Source organism: Centroberyx affinis, unplaced genomic scaffold (assembly GCF_046629955.1).
Source record: "Centroberyx affinis isolate AG114_WGS23_722 - 3 ecotype Tasmania unplaced genomic scaffold, CSIRO-AGI_Caff_v1 ptg001499l_1, whole genome shotgun sequence".
Taxonomy (NCBI): domain Eukaryota; kingdom Metazoa; phylum Chordata; class Actinopteri; order Beryciformes; family Berycidae; genus Centroberyx; species Centroberyx affinis.
In genome coordinates, this window is record NW_027279963.1 from 345,719 (window position 1) to 371,058 (window position 25,340).

A 25,340-nucleotide genomic window follows, 5' to 3' on the forward strand; every position below is an offset into this window, starting at 1 on the left:
AACACTCTTCAACTCTCCAGAGCCCACAGCCCCCAAAACAACACGAGGGTTTACGCCGGATCAAAACAAACAACACCACCAATAATACTGGCAAAAGCCTCTTCTCCGACGAAACCGTAACAACAGAAAAGAAAAGATTTGGACGACATATTTCTGTTTTTGTTGGGGTTTTTTTTGTCTCCGATAATGGCGGCCCGTTTTGAAACTCTTTTCCCGAACGCAATGAATGTGACTTTTATGTGTCCTCTGTAGTGGGACAATGATTTTGGCATCGGCTCACCGTGCCTGCGGATTATGAGAACATAAATACAGAGTCGGGCACATCGGACACGATCAATCGATACGGAGCGGAAAGAACGAGCCAAGCACAGACATTATTAAGAGAAAGAGAGATTGGGATTACAATGGAGTCGATATGGATTACAGAATGGAAGAGCCCCAGGTATATGATGGAGAGTGCGCGTGTGTGTGTGTCGGTGAGACAAGATCATATTGGATGTCGGATGGTAATGGACCAAACAATTGGATTAATGCTAATGGATGCATAACTGTGCATGCACTGATGGGTCACAGGGACAGGGTGTGTGTTTGTGTGTGTACATGTAAATGAATGTATGTGTGAGGCAACCCAATCAACCAGACTCCACAAGTGGAGAAAAAAGGTTCATCGCTTTCTGTCCATGCTGTAAAGGGGGGGGGGGGGGGTTCAAAAAGTGATCACTCCATTTGCTCAACAGATCTCTAATATTAGGGATGGGCGTAAGGTCCAGCCAAAGTGGGGTTAAGGTAAGACTTGCATTCAAAGTCGAGATTTTCAGAATAAAATCACCATTTCCGGCAACGCAGCTTGGTCAGAAAGCGCCGACCGTTAGGGGGGAAAAAGTCTGAATCAAAACTCATTTTTTTTGTGACATCACAGACTCAGTTGTGCCACGTGAATTCACTTTTCAACCAGTCAGCGAATGTTTTTGGAAAGGAAGCAGTCAAAAAAAAAAAGAAAAGAAAAAAAAAAACTTGACGGAACCACCATGGAAACCACTCACTCTATATAGACTATTCATTGGGAGACTTTGGTAAAACTTATTATGGGACTGTACCACTGGCACAGACCACAAAGACGCTGAGAGACTTCTTGACAAGAAAGAGAAACAAAAAAAATAAAAAATCAAAAGAGAAAACTTGAAAGTATATATATATATATATAAAATGATGTTACTTGTCGCGCCATGTGTTTCTGTTTTTCAAAGTTTTCGGGGAATGATGTTAGGATCAAATACAGTAAGATAAAAAAAGTGTGATTTTTTGTTTTGGACAAAAAATCTTCCATGATTAGAAGAGAAACTGTTGATTATGACTAGGAAAAAAAATAAAAAAATAAATACTGAAATTGAAGAAGCACACACACAGCACAAAATACACAAACTGGCAAACACAGACACCACAAAACATACACCCACACACACACATACACACACAAGAGATGCCTATAAACAGAGAGCCAATGACATTAATAATAATGACTTTTAACCATTACTGTTGTTTCCTTTCTGTTTTCATTTGATTTTGCCAAAGTCAATATTGTTCTCTGGACTTGATATTATAAATAATAAAACTACATATATGGAACAGAGATGGGCTTGGTTCACAGCAAGAGAGCGAGTGTATATGTGTGTGTACGCATGCACAAAACATCAAGCTTTTATGTCTGTTTAGAGTGCATGTGTGAAAAGAATTTACATGACATTATTTGTCTGAGTCAATGCAGTTCATATATAGTACATCATCAATTGCTAGTTGTTTATTATCAGCAATTTGGGGTGTTAACTGGTTATGGATGAACAAAAACACAACAGTCCCTTGGTTCAGTTCAACTTTGGAAAGAAATTCTGGGATGGAACTATCTCATTTAAAATGTTCAAGCCCAAGTCAAGCTCATGAGTGCGTGAGTGTGTGTGTGTGTGAGCGTGCCAAAGATGAAAAGCTGTTCATGTGTGAGTCAGTGGAGCTGATCAAAGGTGCGGGCGAGGTAACCCATTAAAACAGCATATGAGATAAAGAGAAAATAATAGACGACAAACCGATGAGGGAGAAAAAAGAAGCTTGAGACGAGAAGAAAGTCAAAGCAAACAGAGGGAAAGAGAGCGAGAGAGGGAGGGGGAAGAGAGATCAATAGATCCAGGGACAGACGGAAATGCATTTAGAAAGACAAAAACATAATGAGGAAACAAAAGACTTAACAGAGGAGACAGACAGAATGGGGAACAAGGCTGAAGTGACAAACAGTAAGAGAGAGAAAGAGAGACTGTAACATTGATACAAGTAGGGGTAGATTAACTTGTCTACAAATATTATGTAGCTAATGAAATTTCTGAAAATATAAATGCCCAGGAAAAGAAAAGAGAGTTAAGGGACACAAAGTTCAACATGTTTGGCTATATTAACCCCGTCCTGTATCAAAAGAGGGGACACACATGTGGGTCAAACTTGTGAGCAACTAGAAGTGTAAAAAAAAAAAAAAATAACTAAGACCGCCAGTCTCATTCACATATTCTGGTGAAACAACAATTCATGGCACTTCCAACTCTTCCAAAAACGAAACGTAATTAAATAAATAAAATAATCTGCATAACATGGGGGGAAAACTCGGACATCTAAATAATGTACTTAAGACGTGTAATGCTTTTTAAACACTTAAATATTTTAAGACTTTTTCAGGCTTTTTAAGCACCCACAAATAGCCCAACATTTACAGATGGACTCCAGCATTTATAGAAATAAAGCACTTTGAAATGGGGCGAGAGAGTGAGAGAGAGAGAGAGTGAGAGAGAGAGAGAGAGAGAGAGAGAGAGAGAGAGAGAGAGAGAGAGAGAGCAGCAAGCAACCAGAGAGACAGGTAAACAGGCAGGTAGACAGAGAGTCCTTCTGTTTCCCTCCGTCTCGCTCTCCTGCAATCCCCTGCTTTCGTCCACCTCTCCCCCTCTCGCGCTTTCATTTTCTGGTGAGCCATCTGCAGACGCTGCTGATCGCCCAAGATGGAAGGAGTGTGTGAAAGACGTGGAGAGGGAGGGATGGAGGGGGTGAGGGAGGGAGGGAGGGAAATGCGAGAGAATGCTGACACACCGAGAGATAGACAAATAGATGCTGATGAGGGAGGGAAAGAGAGAGAGAAATGAAGGAAGGAGGGGGGGAGAGGAGGGAAGGTCATTGTGTTAAGCTTTGAGTTTGTGTGTGTGCCTCTGTGTGTGTCCAGGTCTGATTGTGTTTATTTTTCCTACTCTGTGTGTGTGCGTGTGTGCATATGCCTGCATGTGCCTGTGTCTGAATGTATTTATGCTTCCTACTGTTCCTACTGTGTGTGTGTGTGTGTGTGTGCAAAGTGAGAGAGAGAGAGAGAGAGAGAGAGAGAGAGAGAGATGAAGAGAGAGAGAGACAGACTGAGCCCAGAGTGTGTGCGTTGGCGTTATTTTTTGTCATGTAAGTGCTTTGCCACCATTTATTACCAGGCAGATAAAGACCCTTTAACCACAGAGGGGTGAAATGAGGCTGGATAACTGGTGTGTGTGTGAGTGTGTGTGTGTGGCGCTGTATGTACTAAAAAGGTTAATAAGGTCTCTCCCCTCTTAAGCCACACACGCACACGCTGTCACCTGCGTGGCAGACAGGGTGTCCTCATTTGAGACCATCAACAGCGACACCAGAGGAAAATAAAACGGAGAGAGCGAGTGTGTGTGTGTGTTCGTCCTGACACCGGGGGTAGAGGGCAATTTGATTTGAAACTGTAAGTGTCAATATTAAAAAGCGGGGCAGACGCTGCATCACGGTCACCTTCCCTTCAACACACCCAGAGAGAGAGAGAGAGAGAGAGAGAGAGAGGATAGAAGCTAGAGAGAGATCCCTGTAGTTTCCCGTGTCAGAGTGAGTCAAAAAAAGAGCAAAGTTAGTGTGTGTGTGTGTGTGTGTGTGTGTGTGTGTGTGTGTGTGTGTGGCGGGCAAGACGAGCAGACAGCGGCACCCCTCCCTCTGCTGCTTCGCCGGAGGCAAAACGCTGGCCCAATTTGACTAATTAAAAAAAAAAAATGCTGAGTAACGTGCAAAAACACACACCCACACAAACCCGCTTACCTTTTTCACGTCACGACACACGCAAACATGCAAATACACACACTGCAAGCTCACCTTCTGGCAGTGTGGTTTGCGTGTTTGTGTGTGAGTGTGTGAGTGTGTGTGTGTTTTGAAAGGCCATGCCCGTAGCCAATAGCCAAAATTTGTCTGACATTTGCAGTTATGATCAAGGTATGATGCTTTTCCCTGCAGTCTGCTGACTAATGATGCATCAGGCCTCAACACCTCTTATCATAGGAACCAGTGTAACCAGATCCACAGCATGCTGCACTGTGCTACAGCATAAACCAGTCTAACAGAAACCAGTCTAACCAGTCCTGCAACATGTTAACTGTGGAACAGTAACAGTACAGAAACCAGTCTAACAGTCAAGGATCTTTACACTGAATGATTACAAAACATCAAGTTTCTTCGGGTCAGGGTTAGTGGGACCAGTCTTGAGTCCAGAATGAGTTTTGTTGGGACCGGCCAAACTGTTTTGATCCAAACCTGAAAGCATTCTCCACAGCTTGGCCTCGACCCAAACTGTTTTAACAACTCCCCATATTACAATATATTTCACAGAGGCACAGCTTCACAGGAGAGATGGTGATTTTTTAAAAGGAAATGAACAAAACCGCTAAAAAGAAAAATGCATTTTTATGGGCATATATAATCAGAAGTCATACTGTAATTCAACTCCTTAAAAAGGGAGATTTTAGTTGGATCATCAAAAAGATGCAATGGTGGGAAAGTATGTGAGCTGCAGTTAGCTGAAGACGGTCGTTTCTGTAACTGCATTGTAACTGCATTCAAGTCAGGAGAAATCAATACCCAGAACCAAAAGAGCAATTTTTTTTATTTGAAAAGCAAAAGGTGAGCATAGTAAAAAGAATATGTTTCCTTGGTGTGCCAAAATTTATGGTTTTGACTATAATGCAATTACACCTTTAACTTTCTGTAGTATAATCTACAGTGTATTATTCAAAATGAGTTGCACAGTGCTCTTATTTTACTGGCATATGCTCTTAAAAAGAAGTTCATGTTGCCTGGAAAATCGAAAAAGGAGCACAAGTGTAATTTCAGAGTACGGATGGACATTTTCACAAAGCGTGCTTTTATTTGTCTCTGTAATCTTCAGGGAGAGAAAACAACAGCCATCAACACCGACTCCTGATAATAAATGACAGTTCTTTTACCATATTTGCGTGTCATCTGGCTGAGTAAACTACACATAATAAACCAATACAGCCCTCGCTTTTCTTCCAGCTGTACCATTTTATTATTGTCGGTTAATCATTCAAGGACATGAAAGAAACCTTCACAGTAAATTTATAGGTTCAATTTTCAGATGATGTGAAGCTCCATTTTGAAAACATGCATATTGAACTTTAGCGCAGCAGTCAGCTCAGTCAAGCAAATATATCAGACAGCATTTTTCGCCTTTTAGTACTTATGTCCACATAGGAGTTCATGAACCATCATACACCACTACTGGTTGTCAATAACGTGGCGCTGACATCACTAGCTTCCATTTTGAATGCATGATCCACTTCAAATTCCTATTCCAACATACACCATAGAAACCATGGCAATATGACCCACATACTTTTTCGCCATTTCTGTCTAGTTTTCAATTACTCGTTTTTGCCAATTTGCAATTACGCTAACAAGACTCATGGGAAATAAGGCCTGAGGCATGACTGCAGATTGTCAAGACAGCCAATAATGGAGGTTGACAGCTATGGTACACTCATGTCGATGTGTGCGTGTCTTAACATGTCAACCCAAGTAAAATATTCCCCTAATATCAGATCTGAAGGGAATCTCCAGGTGCATTAATATAGTAATTCAAAACACTCAAAACCTTCCAGCATGTATTGCATACATATGTATGTGTGTGTTTGTGTGTATGTGGGCAAATTTGATGCCCTCTGGAAATAAATCAGTACGTTCCACTCTAAAGAGATATGACAGCCCCCCCCGTACTTCACAACCATATGCCATTGCCAACTCTTTTGAATTGAAAGTGTCCAAATCACTTCATAGCGTAGCTCTTCACCAACTCAACACAGCATGGAGAGAAGAGAGAGAGAAAGAGGTAGAGGGATAGAGGGGGGTGGGGAGAATGAACGATTGAGGAGAGAGAGGGGGAGGAGTAGGGGGAGTGAGAGATAGATGGAGAAAGTTAGGGAGTTACCTGTAGCATTTTAACTTCAATAAATCCTGAGCGCATTATTCTAAGACATCAGTATAATTGTCATAAATAAACTAGACCATTGCTAAGAAGATGGGCAGCTTCTATAATGCATTTTTACGAATAATGAACCAAATTTATTTTACTTCCAAATGTAAATACAAAAAAGCAGTATACACTGTAAATATATTGGATAAATATGGCTTGTCTTTTATTAGGCAAGAAATACCCCTATATGTTTATGTGCTCTTAACCTTGTATGTCTTTTTATTGTTTGTAATTAAAAAAGGAACACTAATATTACACTCATGGAGGCATTAAGTGATGCTGTAGCTTTCATGATTAATTATTTTTATTCACCCGTTTACTTTAGCTTGTTCAAATCAGGATCACAGAAATTGGCCTACCATGAGCAGCCAGGCTACTTATACAGATCACATGAGAAGAAAATTCAAGCCAAGTCTTGTTTGAATATTAAAACATTGCCTAATAGGAAGGTTATGATAAAGCTTTTAAGCTGAATGGGCCCAACGGCAAGGAAGAACATGCTAGACTTGGGTCTTCTAGATGAGTTTCTCTTTCTTTTTCTTAATGTGTTTCTTAACATGTCGATCAGTCAAGTTTTGCAACAATCAGAAGGAAACGCATCTTTAAGGCTTTGAAGCTTTAAGACGGAGCAATCGAACTACGGAACTGTAGAACAGATAATCCACCGACGGCAGCACAAAGGGAGATTGCTTAACGGCACAAAACATAATGCTTCAAATTTCTCACAATGGCAGATGGTGGAACAAGTGTGAAAGGCCAATGGAAAAATAACTTGTTTAACCTTTGAGTGAAGAAGCAACATCTAAGATCTAAAGTGTTTTAAAATGCTACACATCTACATTAAATGCTACAAAGCACCTTTAAGGAACAGACAGAAGGGAAACGAGACCGAAAGAGGGAGACAAAAGGGAGAGAGAAGGATAGAGACAGAAAGAGAGGGGGAGAGAAAAAGAAAGACAAAGGGGGGGGGGGCGCGGTGCACTCATCCAAAAGAAGAGATAAAATGATCTAAGACCCAGAGCCTCTTTCAGGCTTTTACCTTCATGCATCGTTTCCCTTCTTTTAGTCGTCTTTTTTCAATACAATCTATCTCTCCCTCTCTCTCTCTCTCTATCTAATTTGCTCTCTCCTTCACCTCCGATGACTTTCTTCATCCAACCTTTTGTTCACTGCATTTGCTCCTAATCTCCACTTCTCGCCGCCCTCCCTGCTCTCCCGCACACTCACTCCTTCGCTCATATCTCTTGTTTTCGCCCGCTCTGTCTGTCTTTCACTCTCATTTTCTCCTGCTCTCCTGACTATAATAACAATGTACTTTTCTATTTCTCTCCCCCTCCCCTGAAAAATATTAACCTTCCTCGTTTCTCTTTCTCCTTGTCTCCCTCCCTCCCTCCCGTTCACCCTCTCCTATTTCTGCCTGTAATTTTAATATTCTTCTTACTGTCTCTCTCATGCTCGTATTCCCTGATAACATCCCCCTGCACTCGCTCCCAGACTTTAATATTAACATTCCTCTTCCTCCCTCTTCATGCTTTTACCCAAATATATTTTGGCATCTCATCTCTGCCCCTCTGTCCTTGTCCCTCTCCATTTTATCGTGTTGGCTCATTTTCTCCTTTCCGCCTTTCCTTCTCCCCCTCCTTCTCTATCCCCCCCCCCTCCCCTCTCATTTGGAAACAAGACGCATTTCAAAGAGCTGTTGCGCTGATGGCAGAATAGCCCTTGTGCGACCGCTATTATTTGGTATGACTATGCATAAGAGCACACACACATGCAAGTGTAGACACACACACACATCATATGACATTTAAGATTTGGTATAAACATGCATGCTTGTGTTCAAACACACTAAAAAGCTACTTGTAAATGTATACTTTAATTACTGTACATTCATTCTCCAACCCTTAAGAATAAATGCCAAACCCTGATTTTTAACCCATCCTAATGTTAATCTATGCAGAAATTCCTGTAGTCATACCACACCTTCTGGATCTTGAATAGTACCAGGTCCCCACACACACACACACGTTGAAAAAGAATAAGATCTCTTCCATTCAGCGGTTCTCTCCTTCAACTTTGCCCTTCACTCTAGCACTGTGATTCACTCATCCTCCTTTTCTCTCCTCTCCCTCCACAGCCTTCACTTCATGTAACTGTGCACTCATATTCGCACGCTTTCATCCAAAGCACCATACACCACCATGAGCTTTTTCATATGGGTGGACCCAGCGGGAATGGAACCCCAAACCCTGTCAGTATTAATGCCACGCTCTACCTGTTGAGCTACACAGGTAATGGGACCCCTAACCATGGCAGTGTCAATTGATCTACACATGGTGCCGTCCTCTATACATTTGAATGGACAGGCTCAATGGGTGGTGTGGGTCGGGCCATCCTTGAAAATAACAGGCATCGTATTTGTTGAAGCAAAGTGAGCAGGTTCGAACGCATTTTGTGTGCAACTCGCCGTGAAAACGACAAATCAAAGTTGTCAAAGAGGGGCAGCGAGCAATCAGTGTTGAAAAAAGACATGCTTCGGGTGCTTTTGGAGTTGATGTTTGGTGTGTTTATTGGCCCGTTAGGACTGTGTTGGAGAGCTACTCACCCAGGCAAGCAAAACATAAGTAGCTCTATAGTGAAGGAAGTGACAAGATTGTAGTCAGAATCGATCAGTATTAGAGAAAATTATGGGAAAATAGGGTCCAGGTCGAAAATGGCCAGCTATACTTTAACGTTAGCTATAGTCTCTCACCAAAGGTTCTATGGTAGCTCTTTCTCAATTTCTTGTCTGTCTCTCTCTGTTGCTCATGCTGTCATTTCATTTCAAAGTGCTGTATTTCAATAAATGTTGGGATCAAACAACATTGCTAAAGCATCACAAGCACAAGCAATCCACCCCCCTTTCATGTCACTTTCTCTCATCCATTCTATGATTTATCTCTTTCTCTCTCTCTAAATCTTTCACCCTCCTGTGGTAGATTTATCTCTGCCTCTTCCCCCTTATCCAATTCTCTGTCCCTCTCTCCATCTTGCTCTTTTCAGTCCTGTGCCTGTTTGCTGTCTGTCCCTCCCCGCCCCCACCCCCCACCCCCTTCCTCAATACCGTTTCACCCCTGCCAAACTTCCTTCCTTCAGCCTCCTGTCTTCTCCTGAGACCTGGGGAGCGCTTCCTTCACTCTGACAGGTTCTCTAAAACTCCAGCAAGTCTCCTCCCCCATCCCCCCACACTGGCTCCTCCTCTTCACCCCTCCGCCACTCTTTTTGCCCCTGTTTTTTTGCCCTCTCTCGCGTCTCTTTCTATACTTTTTCTCTCCTTTGCTCGTTCTCATTATCTATGGAGGGCGCCCACCTCTCATTTCTCCTTTTTCCCTCTTTTTTCTTCCCCTCTTCCTTCTCTACCTTTGTTCGCCACAGGGCCTCTTCTCTTCATCATTACCTCTCTCTTCATCCCTCCCCACTGCCCATTTCTCCTTCCCTATTCCCCGGGGAGAAGGCATCTAACGGGAGCTTCCTGTCCTCTTTCATCATTTTTCACTACTCGTTCCCTCTCTTTGTCCTCCTTGTGGCGACGCTACCACCTACTTCTCCACCCTCCTCCAGCTCATCGTCCCTGCAGGCCCCCATCAGACTCTTGATCTGATGGAGGAGGTGAAAACTTGTAAGCTTTTCATCTTAACACTCCCCGGCTTCTTTTTGAGAGGGAGACGATAGGAGGTGGGTGTGTGTGTGCATGAGCCAGAGAGAGAGAGAGAGAGAGAGAGAGAGAGAGTACGGTGTCATCTTTCTGGTTGTTGCTGCCTTCTAGCGAATGTGCAAAAGTGGAAAAGAGGAATAGGGAGAGAGAGCGAGAGAGCAAGAAGAAGTAGTGGGAGAGAGAGACAGGAGGAATGCAGGAGAGAAATCAATGAGAGATCTACAGTAGTAAGTGAGGGACAAAGAGATGGATAAATATATTACAAAAAGGGAGGAAGGGAGAGAAGAATGAGCGGGCATTCAGATAAAGATATCAACATCTTTTGATTTGGGCAACTGTAATGAAATGACTGCCAACATACAGTATAACACTGAAGACTCTGTAGACCCTCAGTATTCCCGGTGATTCTCTGACAGTATTTCTATATAAATGGCTCACACTGCTATCCCTTATCTGTCCCGATGCTCATTTGCTAATAAACAGAATCCTATACAAGTAGCTTACATTTGCCATCCATGGCTGCTCAATTAGTGAGGCTAAAACCCCACAAATCCACTCCCATCTCTGCGCCGACACTGATGTTTGCCATCGCTAACAACCAGAGAGCGTTGTATGTAAATTTGCCAAGTACCTATGCCCAATTAGTGATGCTAAAACCCACACAATCCTTTCAGCAACTCTTTCAGAATGCTACTTCCTTTCTTTCTTTGCAGAGGGAACATATTTCCATATTCCAGCAAGAAAAACCATGGACTGGTTTTCACTGCAAAATATACAATTACAGCAAATACATTTCAACTGCTGAGCTGCCTGCCCCTGGCTCCATTGATTACCATCAGTGGACACCCGGGACCCAAACTGAGCCAAATTTAGCCTCACCCTGTGACCCAGGCTCCTGGAAACATAAAGACACTCTGGCTTTATGGGGACCGAAACTGGTTCCTTGCACATAGCTTCACAGTCATAGGGAATCCCATGCAGACTGTAGTTAGGATTAACTGCTGAGAGAAGGTCCTTTAGCCCTTTTTCCTCCTACAACACCAGGCAGTCAGTAATTTAATATTCCTCCTTTTCTCGCTATTGCTAAAGGCCATATACTGTAGCAGATTATTAGTATGAAATATTCAGTGTTTTGCTGCCAGTGGTGATGTCGGACCTTGGTGCGCTGCTTCCTTGGCAGCGCTAACTGCACCTCTGTTCACTTATAAGTATCCCAATGAAAAATTGTGTTACTCTAAGTTGTATAAATGAGCGAGATGAGAGAGAAAGAGACAGAGGAAAGGAAAAATATTGCTCCTCTACATGCAATAAATATATCTGTATTTTCGGTGTATGGAAGAAGATATTGCATTTACAGGTGATATGGCCAAGTGTGAACATGTTGATGGAAAACAGGGTGGGCCTAAAATTGAACCTTGAGGAACTCCACGGGCAATATGTGTTTCTATGTGAGAGGTATGAAATGAAGCAATTAAGTTCTTTGTCCTTGATGCCAACCAAGAATTTGAGGTGGTCAGTTAAATTTGCATGGTCTACACTCTACAGAGTCAATTGCTGCACTAATCTAAAAGGATGAAAATCAAACTTTCACCCAAATCTGCTGGTAGAAGGTAATTGGTTACTTTAACAAAGACAGTCTCTACTGGGCATTGGAAAATGCAAACTAAACTTGGAGACACTCCTAACACCTGGAGACGTTCTCACATTCTACAAGCAACTTTGCAAGTGTTTTGAGAAAAAAAATGGTTAATGTTGTCAATGTGACAACAACAGAAATCAATCAATCAAAACTTTATTTATACAGCACTTTTTCACAATTCAAAGTGCTTTCCAAATTATGTTTTCCCTGATATCCCCATCTGTCAAAAACAAGAAAATGCAGGAAATTAGATTTTAAGGATTTACCAGCTGACACAATAGAATGTCATCTATGTGTGCGGAGCTATGTGGGTTACATATTGACTTTTATTAAATATTGCTTAAGCTACAGCTTAGTGGTTGTTTAACATCAGAGTACTGTCAAACATCAGCAGCACCAGCACTACAAGGGAAACAGTGAAGCTTTAACAATGTCCCATTGCTTGCCAGCACTAGCACAAAGATACTGAAGAAAATGTATTATTGCCATGAAATATTCACATTTTGAACTGATTCAGAGTTTGACTGCATACAGAGATGTCAGACCTTGGCGCATTGCTCAGCGCTACTCACAGCAGTCTTTTCACGGAAGTACCCCACTTACTAGAGTATTGCGAGGAAGAAAACAACTCAACTTGGAATTTGTACAGACTGTCTTTCCAACATAAAAAAAATGGTGAGGTCTACTCCTGCTATCATTGCAAAAAAAAAAAAAAAAAAAAAAAACATATGCCAAATATTGTCTTAAGCCTCGCTGTCTACATACTACAAACTTCCTTGAAAAATTAAAAGACATATAAAAATAAAATAAAACATTTAAGAATGATTTTGCCACTGTGAGGAAAACAAAACTCCATTTGATACTGCTTTCCCCCACTACAATGAAAACAGACAGCAGTGCTTACATCATAATATTCTATCACTAAACACTATGTCAATTTGCTGCTGTGAAAGATCTGGCTACTTTAAAAAGAAGGCTAGCGATTTTAAGAAGTCATCAATCAACTAATTGAGCCCCCTCCAAAGACATTCAGAAACACTTCACATCATTGCTTTTGCTTTGGGGAAAATGGCATTCGCCTATGACTGTAATTTGTCAGTAATGCAAGTACAAGTTAATGGAGAAACTATGACTTTCAAAACCAAAACTATGGCTCTCAAAGACATTTTGCAGTGTTCCATTATGCATTTTTACAACATTTTCCGCATGCAAATATGGGCCCTGACACATAGTTTTAAGCACCCCAGGTTTAGACCGCTCACCTACGTCAACCATCACTCCGAGTAGTTCTGGCAGGTTTAAGCTGCCAGAAAAACTGAAGTTTAATCAATGTCCTATTGTGTGCCATCACTAGTACAAAGAAATAAATAATGAAATACTCAGTGTCTGACTGCAAACAGAGATGTCAGAGCTCGCAGGTAACACTCCTCTATTTCAACACATTCAGGGATTCCTGTGAAAGATGTTGATACTGTGATACTGTCTTATTATTAACTTAATTATTAACAGCTTTTTCTTTCAAGCATGCCATTTGGTGGATACTTATACAAAGCGGCTTACATTATCATTAGATCATAGAGTTTAAGCATGGTTTATTCCCGCCCCTATAGCTCGCCATTTCCATAAACTGCAAGACAGACCGCAAAACAGGAAGATTTAACCCTGGACCGCCACTTGCCCACTGGTCCAGTGCTAGCAATCACATTTAATTGTGCAATATACAGACTGCACTGAACTCTGGGTTGTCAAACATCTGCAGGTTGTTTCATTCTACAAATGAGAGCAAAAAGGTCCACACACACACTTTGACCCCCCTAACCTTGCTAGTGCTGCTTTACGCCCACATCCAAATACCTGGAGGCAAGAAGAAAGGTTGACCCTGTCCCTTTAGCTTGCCTGGGATTTGCTCCTGCTGGATTTGGACATTGGCATTGCTGAGACACACTGAATATAATTGAACCTTTCAACTATGCAGATGGCTACTCAGAGCTCAAAGGTAGTTGACACACACACACACACACACACACACCTCAAAACTCAAACACATGCAAAAACACTGAAAGGCACACAAAAAGACAATAAAAGGAAAGGTCAAAATTGCACACACACACAAACACACACACCTTAGCTCATGTCAGAAACACACACAGAGTTGCAGGTTCACAAACAAGGGAGTGAATGGCTTTGGTCACCCAAGTTCAACTCCCACCGCAACCCGTAACACACACACTGTGAGAGGTGTATGGATATTACTTACCCGAGCTAACCCTCACTAGCTACAGCTAAATGTATTCAGAGTGATAGCATATTTAATTAAAGAGAGAGAGAGAAGAGAGAGGAGAGAGGGGAGGGGCAGTACAGTGCTGATATTGAGAAAAAGGACTGACTGATGCAGAAAGAGACAAAAGAACAGAAATCACAAAGCAGAGTCCGAGCTAAAGAAATAATAATGCGGAGAGAGAATGCAGCAGAAACAGATGGGGTGAATGACAGAACAATGAGATGAGAAAAAGGACAAAAAAAAGGAAAACAGCAGGAGGGAACTTTAATTGCACAGCCCTTTCTAATCTATCGAAGTGCACGCACTCACCATTATAGTAGTTCAAGTGCATTTTAAATAGAGTGAACCGCAACAACACCGCCAACGCAGAGCTGCACACCAGTCACATAGCACCACTTGACCAATTCCATTACACAGTCTACCGCCATGCTGAGACGCTCATTGTACTCTTAAAGTCCTGGCTGAACTTAATTTTCTCCTTAAGGAGCCTCAGAGGTACGAGCACAAAGGAGAGAAAATTGGTACTGTAGACCCTTACCATGCACACATTTATCTTCTTACTCTAACAAAGCGTTTGAAGTCAACAAAGTCTACAAAAAGCAATATAGCCATTTTATTACGCCACTGCCATAGCATCACCATTACAAATTGGGTGTCTGAACGTCCTTTACATTCCACTTTCTTCCTTTCAGCTGGTATGGAGTATCTGATATTATCTGAAACCTTGGAATCATCATTTAAATATGTGTGTTAGGGTTAGCTAATGTAGCTGTCAGCAAATCTTTCCAATGCTAAGGAAGAAGAAGAAAAGCCATTCATCGTAGTGTTACTTATATCATTTTACCTTATGTTGCACATCCTTGATGCATGTCTGTCCACAGCAGCATGCATACACAGGATGTGCTAAAAGGTAACAACAAAATAATGGAAACACAACATGAAAAAGAACTTTGAAGCAACTAAAACACAATTACAAAGGCAGCGACACAGGCGAGGTGAAGGTGAATGGCAATTAGCAGCATGTGTCAGCTTTATATGAAGCCCGACAGCACCCAGACAGTGCTTTTCAGAGCAAAATGAAGCATCTTTCAGAGTTCAAAGAGGCTAAATAGCCTTTGTCCAAACTGTAGGTGCATCGGTCACAAAAATCCCAAATTATTTTAAGTGTCAAGGTCAGCAGTCTCACAAAATCATGACAATATATACCAAACATGGACAAACCGCATCTACAAAGTGGTCAGTGGACTCAAGTCGAAGCTCCCCGACAGGGACAGATGGAAACTTAGCAGGATAGTTGCTGAACACCACAAAACTATGACCACAAAAATCACCACACAGTTGACCATTTGCAAAATAATGATTGACATAGCGATCCACCAATCCCTGCTTAGCATCCCTCTACTTCCTCTGACATGTTGCTCAGACAATTCCGACAGTTCCAGCAGAGCCTCCGACACCGGACTGAGAGTTTGGCTCAGAAGTACAAAAGTACGGCTTTTGTTGCAGCAGTTTGACTCTGACAAGGACATAACACAGCAAAAATGTGTTTTTGGGTAACCACTGAGTTGGATTGTAGCGTCTATAGTAGCGTCCACCTTCAAAGCTGTCAGACATAGCAACAGTAACTAAGGGGGGCGGGAGTTCAATCAATTGAATCAACACCTCTGTGACTGAGGTGTTGTCTGAAGAAAAACTGCACTGCTGGGGGGTGCTTCAAAAGGCTGGTATTTATGCCATTTGGAAATCACTTGTATCAAAAGCTAAAACACCACAACGCATTCGGTAACTCGGTGTAAGGAGCACAAAACCTGGACACCTGAGCAAAGGTAAAAGCAATATGGTCTGATGAGTCCTCTTTCAGCTTTTTCCCTACTTCAGGACAGGTTTTACAGAGAAAGCCAAAGGATGTCTTCAACCCACAATGTCAACTGTGGTGGATCTGTAACAGCACAGACAGCCATCTGGTGGGAGTCATTAGGTCCAAAGATTGCTCTCCATGGCCGTATATGCGACGCATGAGGCCACTTCACAGGATCAAGTACAGCCTATGGTGAAAACCCTTATGATATTCCCATATTCCAATATGATAATGCCCCCACACACACTGCTAAACAAATTCAAGCAGGATCTATCAACACTTTCCACTGCCTCCCAAATCAACAGCTATAAACCTCAGTGAACCTTTATGAGAAGTTGTGGAGAACAGAGTGTTAAGTAGATTTGCACCCCCTTCATCCCCTAAATAACTAGAGGTTTTCCTTCTTGAATAATGGTCCAAGTTCAGGACTTGTTTAAGCTGTTCTGAAGGCCAACAGTGGTTCTACTCCACTTGATATTCATATATTGTTACGCGCTTCCCTTATTTTGTGTTGTTGTGAACTACATTCACAGATGAAAAAGCCCTCTTTTTCTTCCACAGAGACTTCCAAAGGAGAGAAACTAGACCAGAAGAGAGCAGAGGAGAGGAGAAGAAAGGGTAGTGGGTGAGAAGGAAAGAGAGGACGATGGAGAAGGGAGGGGAGAGAACGAGGAGAGAAGAAAGGCGAGGAAAAGTAGGCGAGGAGTAAAGGAGGGAGAGGCAAAAGATGAAAAATGTGGAGCATACAGAAAACACTCATCCCCTTTCCTCCCTCATCCACATTGCTGCCACCCCCTCCATCTCCCTTATTGCTCTCCAGAGTTGAAAGCATTTGTTTTCACCGCAGCATTGAACATTAAGCTCCAACTCAACGTCTACTTAAAATGAGACAAATCCCCTTATTCTCTCAGAAGCACACACACAATCAAACACACACAGACAAACCCTTGCACACACATGCAGACACAGACATATGAAATCATGCCTTATTACTTAGATCTTTGTATTTTCAAAATCTGGATTCTCAAAACAATCTTCCCTCCTTTTTCTTTTTAACACTATTTATGGATCCTGTCTTTCAATCTTTTTTTCCCTCAGTCTCCCTCCCTCCCTCCCTCCAATTTCTTCAATAGCAGGGGCTACATTACAGAATTAAATGCAAACTGCCAATCCTATCTGATCACAGAAAAACAGAGATAACAGAAATCCTATTTTGCCTTTAGAGAAGCATATTCTAAATCCATCTTGCTTTCCTATCTTAACTTTACCACCTTGCCTTATCTGTATTTTAGGACTGCTATCATCAAACTGCTGAAAACACCAAACCGTATTCTACTTACAATGTCTATACAATGTGTGGGGTTGCCAAAGAGGGAGCATGTCTCCGATCCCATTTTAATTGACAATTAATGAATCCAGACATTAGCTGGTCCAAAAGCCTGGCTAAGGGCAAGCCATGATTAAACTCATTAGAATTAGAAAAGAGACTTTTGCTCTCAATCAGTCATTAAAGCAGCCAAACCACAAGGCACACTCCCAAAGTAGTTTCTCTCTCTTCTTTCCCTTCGTGTCTAACTGTCAAATCCCCTTCCCCTCCCTCACTACTTAAATTCCTCTCTTTCTCTGATTTGTCCCATTCTCTCTCACTCTTTCTCCATGGCAGGCCTTTTCTCCCCCATTTCTCTCCCTCTTCACCCTTCTTTCTTGTTCAATCTATTTCCTCCTCTTTCTCTCTCTATTCATCAGTGTGGGTTTTTCTTTCCAGCCATGTAACTAGCCCAATCCACCAGCCTGCTTTCCCAAATGTGTTCCACTGTTCAAAACTAAGACAGTCAATTTGTCCAGTTGCTGTTTGGACATTGTCTTTGTTACTCTTGTCTGGATTTTCAAGTCCAAAATAGTTTCACTGTTTCACTCAGTATTCCACTGAGGCTACTCACAGCAGGAGATTGTGTTCACATCTGGCAGCGGTTTACACATTGTGTTTGTGTACTGTCTGGAGTGTTTTGAAGACCAAAATAGTGTGCGTCTTAATTTTTCTGTCAGTTCATCTGAGGATAAATGCCTCGTATGATTTGCTCAAAATGAAAGCGCCCCACAGCGACCCCGCCAACAGATGAACAATTTCCTAACTTGCCTGGCAAAGAAAGTCTTTCGTTACCAAGGCAGAAGAGCAGATTTCTGCCAATTATAATGGACACAACTGTGTATTCTCTCCCCAAATCAACTGCTGTGCATCTGAATCTCATTTTGATCAAGATACGAAAGATACGAAAAAAGTCCATTTAGGTACATTTAGGTAATTTTTTTTTCCAGTCTGTTGATGGGGTGTATGCTAAAGTCAATGTAGCTTACATCATGGCAAACTCATAAAAACACAAAATATACTGTATAGTTATAGGTTTGGCCCAGCTACAACCTACAGTTGGATGAGAATCTACATTTTGAAACTGAAGCGTTTCAGACTTCAGTGGGTTGTTGAGGTCTTAGAAATTTCCTCAAGGGAAAATAAAGTACTTATCAGTCTATCTCAAGAGGATGATTTCAGTATTTTTGACAGATGGCTCCTATGTCACTCTTTCCGTGAAAGAAGAAAAATACCCCAGACCATTGTCCGGTATATTTTTCATTTTAGGCGTTTAGCTCATGGTCTTATCCAGAGCCACTTACAGTACATGGAGTGCAACGGTGGAATAAGCTTCAATTCCTAGATCACCAACATTACTAGAAAAATATGAAAAAGGAGCTAAAAGAGAGGTTGTTTTTTTGTTGTTTCTTTTTGAAGATATGATTAGAGCGAGTTGAGCAGGAAGATATGGGAGGAGGAAGATGATTCAGCGGGGAGAAAGTGATGTGAGGTACTTCTTGAAGAAATGAGTTTTCAGACTATGACTGACTCTGCTGTTCTGACCAGTGGCAAAGTCACTCTACCGTTCCCATTTTTCTGTTTCTGAGATATCTGGTGGCCATTTCGTGTTGATTCATTGCTGCCACAGGCTTCCAGTGTGTAAAACTCCTGAAATTCATCACAACTGTTAATAATCCCATGCCAACCTCTATAATACAGTGTCACCTTTTCCTCTAACAAAGTTGTTCCCTTGAGCCTTGGAGGAACACACCAACTTTTCACCAAATACACTCTTTGAGCAACTTACTGCTGTGTGAAAAGAAGATTGATATTCATGCCCTCCACTCAACATACATGGCCTGCTTGCACGGCAGCAAACATAAAACCACAGCAAATACATACTGGATACACATCGGTGAGACTGCTATCAATGTTCTTGTTTTACAATAGTAATATAGCAGTATAATCCATATCTAAAATCAGAGGGGGAGAGAGGACTCGACCTTAAACGGCTATCATGGCTTTAATTTATGTTAACAAGGGGGATGTCTCAACTCTTTCACTACCCCCTCTTCCCCGACACACACACACTCACACAAACACCTCCTCTCACACCCCTCTTTCACCATCTCTCTCCTTTTGCTTTCTATCTTTGCCAACCACAACAATGTTTCTATCACTCTTTTTCTTCTTTCCCTCCGACCTTCCATATCGATCTACCTGCAGTCTAGACATTGTGATGAAATGCCACTCTGAAAGGCTTTGTCCGAACAGCTGTAAACACGTCACCTCCGCCAGCCTTCTGGCTCTGTAGGGCCTAAACAAGGCCTTTCTAAATGGTCTCGACTCGACTGGGGGGTTGTTAAGGGCAAGGTTAGTTTTATAGGCCCAGTCAGCAAATTACCAGACAAGACTGAACAGAACATTACAAACTACTTTGGCTCAAAACTTGCAATCAAGTGTATCGCGACGTCTCTCTCTTTTCTCTCTCCCTCTCTGTAATGGGCTTGTTTATGCTCAATAGCGGAGTAGGCCCGGACCGCCCTATAATTTCACCGGAGCGTGTGCGTGCGTGCTCGTGCGTGCGTGTGCTCTCGCCGTAATTTCTCGTAAGGGTAATTGTACTGTGGAGCTGAGCGAAGCACTTAGTGACACAGCCAGAGATGGAAAGACGGAGGGAGAGAGACAAAAAGACAGAGCGGGAGAGAGGAGGGTGCAGGTGGAGAGAAAGTGAGGGATTTTAGAGGATGTGTTTGTGTGATGGAATTGAGCTTAACGGTTAGCAAATCATCCATCATTTAGCATCACTAGCAAAACAGACACTTTTGCTTTTTGCGCTTAGACCGTCGTCGGAAGACTGCAGGCTTGTAATGGAATTTTATATTAGGGACAGCCATTGCGAGAGCAGGTATACCTCAGGCCCCTCTCTGAAACTGAGCTATGTTAACACAGAAATTGTTAGTGCTACAGGGTTGCCAGATGTTGCTGAGGAAACAAGCAAACCCAGCTGTCAAATAAGCCACCAAAATTCATATGAGCGGCAACGATGGCATTTTAAAACAAGTGTTAAAAAATTCAAGCCCCAATTTTTCCTGAAATATATATAAAAACATCAAGCCCTGCTCTGCTTTTAAGGAGAACTGGCAACTCTGATGCATCAGATCTGCCTCTAAGGTTTTAACACATTTGGAACACCAGATGTACATTTACAGATGTAGTAACTATATAAGTCCCACATTTTACTCCATGCAACAGGAAACTATTGCTGCATTTAATCCTGCCCTCTAGATAAACTGTTTGGAAAACTGGTTTGTTCTCTTTTTAGAGGGTAAAAGGAATTATCTGGCAGCCGGACATTTGAGAGAAACAGGTTTTGTGTTGCATTACACCTGTTCACTTTTCACTTGGAAATGTCTGAGAAAGAACACGCTGCATTGGCTACTGTAGTAGTAATGCGGAATAGATGCAGGATGAAGGACGTCTACCACGGCTACCAAAGTCCATATGGTATTATAACTATTCAGCTGCTGAGCAGAAGTCTTAACGTGTGTTCACACTGCAAGCAACACAACCAACAAGTCACTGGAAGCAACCAGGAAAACTGATTGTTGTCGGCTGGGGAAAGTCGGCCACGGCTGAACTTTTTGAAAACATCAGCTGTCAACAGCCAATAAGATTTCCGTGCTTCATTGTTTCCCCTACCGATTGGATACTTGGATATTGAATACTTCTGACAGGCAAGTGCAAAATGTTTCAGTTGATCAGTGGTAAAAAAAAAAAAAAGGCCTAATTACAGCCACTATGATTCCATGTTGTAAAACAATAAAACATGAAAAAGTCCAAGGGGGGTGAATACTTTTTATAGCCACTGTTAACGACTCAAAAACAATGATTAGAGAGAGGCTGTATTGATCATTGGGGACGATGGTAAGCTCTGAAGTAATTTCAGTTTTGTGTTTATTTTCAATTAATGCCATTTAATTACAGCTATGGAATTTGGCTACAGAGCTATCACCTAGAATCAAAAAAAGTTATCTGCTCTATAAAAACTAAAATAACCCAACATAATATCACTGTGAGAATATATTGAAAGCAAACCAAAGACAGCAGAAGTTCTACAGTTCTGTCAAACTACAGCAGCTGAGACAGAAGGTGCTGAAGATGCAGGCCAAGAATATTACTGATTATTCCAATGTTGTGCATGCAGGCGCAATCTTGTATATTGTTTAGCCTATTACAAGAAGTAAGAGAGTGTGTGTGTGTGTTTGTGTGTGTGTTAATTGATTTGTAGGCAGATTACATTATTGTTTGTGTGAGAGTGTGTGTTTGTTTAATAGATGATTAAGCCCTAAAACCTTCCTGAGTGTGCGTGTGTGTGCGAGTATTAGAACACATCAATTAATCAGTGTGTGTACAGACCCTTAATTAAAACTCCCACTTCCCCCTGGACCCTACTTCTGTGCATGTGCGAGTGTGTGTGCGCACGTTTGTGAGCGAGTGAGAGTGTGTGTTTGTGTGTGTATATGTCTGCATAGGCATTTGTATGCATATCACCATGCGCGCTACCAAATCCCAATATTCATGACTATGCATGGGAACTTGCACGACACCGCTTCTCATACTCATAGCCATAGTTAACTTGGGTAAAACATTTTGACTTTTAACAAACATGTCCCCCTATGATTTCACTGACAGTCAACAGCTTCAGCTGCCCCGGTATCTGTAGCGTTGTCACTCACTAGCTTCCATTTGAACAGCATAGGCCTAAAATTAATAGTAAAACATTAACATGCATTCGGCAGTTTGTATCAAAATTCAAGAGTTACTTTTGTCTCCATTGTTTGCAATTATCATTAACAAGGCAGCGGCCTCCATGTATTCCGGGAAGTAGACTGGTCAAGAACTCATCTCCATTCATGATCATGTTTATATTAAATAAAATCTTGCTTTACTTCAGGCATCATGCGAAAGGGGATTATTGATGATAATGTGTCCTGTGCTCGAGTTGACTGTATTTCTTTTATTTCTACATAGGCTGTACATATTGTGAGAAGAAGAATAATCCCATAAGTACTAGTTTACTTATGAGTGTACAGTGTAAACACACACATTAAATATTCACATTAAATTACATTCATACATTGCGCTGAAGTGAAAGGGAGTGAACTTGGGCTGACCCAAACCCTGGAAGTCATGACAGATAGTCTGTCTCCTAGGAAAGTACGTTACTTACCCAACTAATCAGATTTCACACCTTCAGCAAGGTCATCGCCTTCCCTCTCCCTCTCTCACTCTGATCGCAAATTAATATTCACAGAGACATGCACACCGCTGTTGGGAGCTGGAGTGTGTGTTTTTTTTCATACACACACACACACGTGTCTAAACTCAAGCTGTGCTGTTACAACAGAGCAGGCACCAAGAGTGAAAGAGAGAGAGTGACAGGCAGAGAGATAGGATAAAGAGAGGGAGGGAGGGAGAACAAGTGAGCAGGAGAGAGAGAGAGAAAGAAAGAGAGACAGACAGAGAGAGAGAGAGAGAGAGAAAGAGAGAGAGAGAGAGAGAGAGAGAGAGAGAGCGATATGAAGGGGGAAAGAGAGAGCAAGCCAGATAGAGAGAGAGAGAGAAAGGCGAAAGAATGGAGTGGAACCAATCAACTATAGAGGAAGCTGCTGTGAAAACACCATGTCTTTTCCTTTGAAGTGCAGTTGGCTATATGTTCCATACCCCTATGTGTATGTATGCCTGCATACACACACACACAACCCCCGATTTCTTCCTTTGATATCACATCAAAACACACACAGTTGTCAAAAAAGATATCTATTTTTTCCCTAATCTCTCCTTTTTGTCGTTATATTATCTGTCTGCCAACGCATTCCCCATTCTTTCATTCTATCCCTTTCTCTCTATACAAGCTCTCTCTCTCTCTTGCATTCTCTCCTTTCTCCCTCTCCATTTTTCTCTCTTCCCCTCCTTAAACTTTCCGTCGCTCCTTTCCATTTCGGTGGCTCCGTCTCTCTCCGCTCTCTCATGTCTTCTGTGCTTTCGTCGTCACTATCCTTTGATTCTCGTCCCCTTCCCCTCTATCACCCTCTTTTCCTTCCTTCGTTTCTCCATCCCCTCTTCCTCTCCATCCTTCCCCCTCTCCCTCCCGCCCTCCCTCCGCCTCCCTTGCCGTCCCTCTTCCCCCTCGCGTCGTCACAGCCGATTTCCAGCCGTTTAATCCTGATTATGGCTTCAAAGTCCCAGTTGACACCATCCTACCCTAACTTTGTGCGTGTGTGTGTGCGCGTGTGTCTCTGTAAGTGTGTGTGTCAGTGTGTGTGTGTGTGTGTATGAGAGAGAGAGATTGATTCTGCTTGTGTCGCCACAAAAATGTCTGTCTTTGCCTGTGAGACATTGTGTTTGTGTACACACACAAATGTCTTTTTAGAGAGTGTGTGTTTGGCACATGATAGTAGACTTGTAAGCTGGAGTGGCAGTTTTAGTTGGTAAGTCAATGTTTGTGTCAAAATGTGTGTGTATGTGTGTGTCTGTATGAGAGAGAGAGATTGTTCGTCTCTCCGTAAAAACAGCTTTTTCGTGGGTGTTTGTCTGCAGTGTGTGTGTGTGTGTGTGTGTGTGTGTGTGAGATGGGCAGCTCTGTGCTTAGTGACTGTGTACTACCAGGCTTAATGTTCTCTCTGTCATCTCAACAAGGCGACGAGTATGCCCTCCCCTCTTTCTATCTCTCTTTCTCTCCTTCTCTGGGCCGCAACCCGACATCCCTCTCTCTCCTTTTCTCTCCGTCGCTTCTCCTGCCGAAAAACGTTCTGCTCTACTGCTGAAACGCTATCTCTCGCTCCAGGGTATCTGCAGGTTTCAGAAAGCCAATTATTAAAGACTTCTTAAGAATTTGTAAAAGATTTTAAAATTCAAAAAACAGCCCATTTCAAATTGAACATAAGCTATCAAAAGTTCTGAAAGTAGAAATGGGCAGTAGAAGAAAAAGGACAACATGAAATTTATTGTTAAAAAAAAAAAATTATGTTTTGCATATTGTACAACGCAAACGCAAAAAAGCTCATTGTATGATGAAGAAGAAAAGGGTTACATTTAGATAATTTAACACTTTAACATAAACATTAACATAATGTATAATTTAGACTTTCTCAGACCTTTTAAAGAAACAAATACCCTGTCTCTCTCTGTCCATGTCACTATGGCTAGTTAGTTTTTTCCCTGAAATAAGAAGCTCCTCTTCCGTTTCCCTTCAGCGTCCTCTCTTTCCATCCTCCACTACCTCTTTCTCATCCCGCCTTCCTTCTCTGTCTCGTCTTCTTTCTCGTTATTCAGTCCTTTACTCTTCCGACTGATATTTTCAGCCTTCCAACCTCGCGATACCCATCGCCTCTCCTTCCCCTCTCCAGTCATCGCTCCATCATCCCTCTCTTATTTATGCAGTCTCACTGTCGCTAATTGGTTTTGCATGTTCTTCATCTTCAATTCAATTTTCTGAAATAAGGCTTTTCCGGGACTTATACCTACGCGTACGCACAAGCGCGCACATAAAGATGCACACAAACTTGTGTGGATACACACATGTGTGGATACACACACACACAGATCATAATTACAAGCCTATTTGTGTGATTAAGTAGCGTGCTAGCAGTTGTTTAGAGGTGTGAAATGAAGGAGAGATAGACTGATAACCCAGCCCCAGAGAGACATATTAGTGTGTGTGTGTGTGTGTGTGTGTGTGTGTGTGTGTGTGTGTGTGTATGTATGTTAGAGAGTATGTGTGATAGAAAGAGTGTGAGTCTGTTTGTGTGTGTGTGTGTTATCAGAGTGTGTCTAAACCTCTTATTCCTCCCACTGATAAGACAGAGATGAGATGGATCCCCCCTCTCCCTCTTGTAAATACTGAATGAATGATCCTGGATCAGTGCTTCTGCCTACAGTCATGCCTTGGAGCATGATACAAAGGTCGCAGATGGCTGACTCCAGATCGGAGGGAAGGAGAAATCATCCCATTAGTAGGTTAACATTGGTTTCAAGGAAGGGAGGAAGGGAGGAAGGAAGGATGGAAGGGAGGAAGGAAGGGAGGAAGGCAGGCAAATAGGCAAGCAGGCAGAGAAAGACAAAAAAAAACAAAACTAAAGGATGGCCAGGTGGATTACGGGTGGATGACT

The 25,340-nt window shown here is 42.1% G+C and overlaps 1 protein-coding gene across 1 annotated transcript in view; it reads right to left on the minus strand.

The window, feature by feature from the left end:
- Window positions 1-25,340, minus strand: part of LOC139650512 (pyruvate carboxylase, mitochondrial-like) — a 269,814-nt gene that overhangs the window by 119,008 nt on the left and 125,466 nt on the right. The window lies entirely within an intron of this gene.